Raw genomic sequence first — 4,605 nt, 5'->3', positions numbered from 1 at the left:
TGCCTAACTTACCTTCTAGCAAGTTTAATGTTTCTGTTTTAATATTTAGATCTTTAAGCCACTTGGATTTTAATTTAGTGCATGGTGAAAGATAAGGGTCTAGTTTTAATCTTTGGCAGGTTGAAATCCAGTTTTTCCAACACCATTTATTGAAGAGGCCATCTTTCCTCCATTGAGGATGGTCAGCTCCTTTGTCAAAGATGAGGTAGCTGAGTACATCTGAATTTGTTTTTGTGTCTTCCAGTCTGTTCCACTGATCCTCAGGCCTGTTTCTTTGCCAGTACCATGCTGTTTTTAATCACAGATGGCAGGGACAAGGGGAAAAAATGAGAACAAAGACCTGTCATATAGAGGTACAACATCCCAACAATGAATGTAACTGTACTGTATCCCTAAAATGTACCAATAAATTTAATTAAAGCTGAAAAAAAAAGAAGTATCCATTCATTTCAGTTGCCCTTTTTTGATTGGATCTTTTATGTGGGGGGGTATAATTTTTTATTTTTGTTTTTTTGAGACAGGGTCTCACTATGTAGTTAAGACTGACCTGGAACTCACTATGTAGCTCAGGCTGGCCTCGAACTCACAGCGATCCTCCTGCCTCAGCCTCCTGAGTTCTGCGATTACAGGAGTGTGCCACCACGCCCAGCATAATATTTTTTAACTCTGTATATATTCTAGACATCAGTTCTCTGTATGAAGACTAGCTGGCAAATTTTTTTCCCATTCTGTAGGTTGTCTCCACTCTGTTGGTTGTTTCCTTTGCTGTGCAGAAGATTTTTAACTTGATATGTGTGCCTGGAGTTGTTCCTGCATCTTCCATTCTTTTCCATTGATTCACATTTCTGTTTTATTGTCAATATAATGCTGCTTTTTTTTTTTTTTTTTGTACTGGGGATTGAACTCAGGTCATTGCGCTTTTGAGGCAGGCAGCAGAACCACTGAGCTAAATCCCTGGCCCCAATATTATGCTGCTTTCATCAGTGTAGCTCTGTAGTATGATATCTGGAATTGTGATTCATCCTGAATTGCTCTTGTTGCCCAGGATTGTTTTCTCTACTGTAGGTCTCTTCTAGTTCTGTATGAATTTTAAGATTGTTTTCTCTAGTTCTGTGAGGAATGCTATTGTTTTTGTTTTTTGTAACAGGAATTGAATTTGGGAACTTGCGCTTGCAAAGCAGGTGGCAGAACCACTGAGCTAAGCCCCCAGCCCTTTCTATCATATTTTGACTGGGCTTGTATATAAGCTTTGGAAATGTGGCCATTTTGACCCTATTGACTCCTATTTAGGGTTATCTCTCGATTTTCTGATGTTCTCTTTGATCTTTTCCAGAGTACCGTAATTTTCATTATAGAGGTCTTTCACTTCCTTGGTTAGGCTAATTCCTAGGTATTTCACTTTTCTTGATGCTATTGTGAAAGGTATTGTTTCCTTAATTTCTTTCTTGGTGAGTTTATTACTGGTGTATAGGAGCACAGCTGATTTTTATGGGTTGACTTTATATCCTGAACCCTACTGAATTTGGATATTAATTCTATTAGTTTTTTGGTGGACTTATTGAGACCTTCTATGTCTCTGCAAATAATAACTTGATTTCTTCTTTTCCTTTATTTTACTCTCTTGCCTGATTGCTCTGGCTAGTGTTTCTAGAACTGTACTGAACAGTAGTGGTGATAGTGGTGATCATCCTTGTTTTGTTTCTTATATTAGAGGAAAAGCTTTAGCTTCTTCCCGTTTAATGTGATGTCATTGGTTTGTCATAAATGACTTTATCAGACTGAGATAAGTTCCTTCTATACCCATTTTCAGAGTTTTTATCGTGCATGGATTTTGGATGTTATCAAAGCCTTTTTTTCTACATTGACTGAGATGATCATGTGATTTTTTTTAACTTGCTTCAGTTTATGTGATTTATTACATTATTTATTTGTATATTTTGCACCATCCCTACGATTCTGGAATAAATCCTACCTGGTCACAATGTGTGATCTTTTTGATGATTTGTTGCATCCTATTTGCCAGTATCTTGTTGAGAATGTTTGCATCAATATTCCCTAAAGAGATAGGCCTGTGGCTCTTTTATTTGGTACTGGGGATTGAACTCAGGACCTTGTGCATGTGAGGCAGGTGGCAGAACACTGAGCTGACTCCTGTGCCCCAGTACTCTTTTTTGAATGGATCCATTCCTAGTATTGAAATCAGGATAATTCTAACTCCCAGGAATGACCTTGGCAGTAATCCTTTACTTTCAATTTTATTTTAGAGTTTGAGGAGTATCAGTGTTAGATCTTCCCTAAAATTTTTGTAGAATTCAGGAGGGAATGTACCAGGACCTGGGATTTTCTTAGTTGCTAGTTTTATTTTATTTTTTTAATTACTTCAGTCTCATTCCTAATATTGGATTATTCAAGGTTTTAAGGACTTCTTGGTTCAGCTTTGGTAGTTCATATATATATATATGATATATATATATATATATATATATCAAGGAATCTATCAATTTCTTTTGAATTCTTCCTTTTACTAGAGAACAGGTTCTCAAGGTAGTTACTAATAATTTTCTGGGTTTTGGCAGTCTGTTGTGATTTTACCCTTTTCATTTGCATTGCTTTGTGTCTTCTCTTCCCTTTTTGGTAAGATTAACTAGGGCTTTGTCTATTTTGTTTATTCTTTCCAAGAATCAACTCTTTGATTCATTGATTCTTTCTAGTTTTTTAGTCTTAATTTCACTAATTTCTACTTTGATCTTTGTAATTTTCCTCCTTGCACTAGCTTTAGATTTGAATTGTTCTTGTTTTTCTAGGACCTTGATGTGCATCATTAGATTATTTATTCGGGCTCATTTTGTTTTTCTGATGTGGATATTCACAGCTATAAACTTCCCTCTTATGATTGTTTCATTGTGTCCTGTAAGTTCTGGTATGTTGTACTGACTTTGTGATTTGATTCTAGGAACTGTCTAATTTCTTCCTTGATTTTTTTCTGTGACCCATTGATTATTCAATAGGGTATTATTTAATTTTCATGTGTTTGCATAATTTTTGTGGTTCTTTTGCCATTGAGTTCTAGTTTTATTGCACTCTGATTGATAATATGCATGGAATAATTTCAGTTCTTTTACATAATTAAGCATGCTTCATTGTCAAGCATGTGGTCTATTTTGGAGAAATTCCCATATGTGTACTTCTGGGAATGTGTATTGTGTCGCTGTTGAGTAGAACACTGTAGATATCTAGTAAGTCTATTTGTTCAAAGAATTGGTTCAATTCTGATATTTTTTGGTTAATTTTTTTTGCTTGGTTGATCTATTTATTTGTGGGTATTGAGGTCCCCCACTATAATTGTGTTGGTGTTTATCTTATTTTTTATGTCCAGTGGTGTTTGTTTAATAGAATTTGGTTTGCTAGGACTTGGTGCTTATATGTTTGTAATTGTTATCTCTTCCTGTTAAGTTGTTCCCTTAATCAGTACATAGTGACCTTTGCCTCTTCTGGTTAGTTTTAGCTTGAAATCCACCTTGTCTGAAGCTACAATTGCTACCCCTGCTTTTTTCCAGGTCTCATTGCATAGAGTGTTGTTTTCCATCCTTTGATTTTCAATCTGCATAATTTTAAATTACATGTGTTTCTTGTTTTGTTTCTTGATCCATTCTTCCCAGCTGTGTCTTTTGATTGGACAGCTGAGATCATTCACATTAAGAGTTATTACTTAAAGGTATTGACTTATTACAGTCATCACATCATATTCCTGTTGCTGATTTCCCTACTTCCCCTTTATGCTTCACTGATTAACCTTCCTGGTGTATTCATTCTCTTAGATTTTTTTGCCATTGTTGGCTTCATTGTCTCTTTCTAGGATATCCTTGAGAATTTTTCGTAATTCTGCTTTGGTGGTAGTGAATTTCTTGAGATGCTCTTTCTCATGGAAACATCTTATTTCTCCATCCATTTTGAAAGAAAGTTTTGCAGGATATGTAAGTGTGGGTTGCAAGCTCTTTTAGAGCTTGAAACACTTCACTCTGAGCTTTCCTAGCCTTTAAGGTCTGTGTTTCAAAGTCTACATAATTCTAACGGGTTTACCTTTGTAAGTGTTTGGTTGCTTTTCTTTAGCAGCTTGTACGATTCTGTCCCTGCACTGGACTTCTTGTACTTTGACTATGATGTGACATGGAGAGGTTCTCTGTTGATCATGGCTATTTGGGGTCCTGTATGCCTCACTTTTCTATGTGTTTAATTATTTCCCCATATTTAGAAAGTTTTCTGCTATTGTTTCTGTAAACAGGTTTTCTATGCCCTTTGTGCTGTCTTCTGATTTTTCACTTATTCCAATTAATCTTAGTCTTCTTTGTGCCACCTAGCAGCCATTGAATCAATCTGCCATGTTCTGTCTGAGTAAGTGGTCTTGGAAAGCATCCCTGTTGTCTAATTGTGATAGTCTATCCTACATTGGTCACTTCTGCTGCCCAAACTTTCACTATAATTTTTAATCTGAATTCTTTTGGGAACCTTTTCATGAACTTTAGTTTTTTTGTTTCTAAACTGAGCTTTCATGTTTTGTATTATTTTGTTTAGCTTGTCTAGCTTTTTTTTTTTTTTTTTTTTTTT

Source organism: Fukomys damarensis, unplaced genomic scaffold (genome assembly GCF_012274545.1).
Source record: "Fukomys damarensis isolate Sample0158 unplaced genomic scaffold, DMR_v1.0_HiC HiC_scaffold_21, whole genome shotgun sequence".
In the NCBI taxonomy this organism is placed as follows: domain Eukaryota; kingdom Metazoa; phylum Chordata; class Mammalia; order Rodentia; family Bathyergidae; genus Fukomys; species Fukomys damarensis.
The sequence above is the reverse complement of the archived record's forward strand: the minus strand, read 5'-3'. Positions refer to the sequence as shown.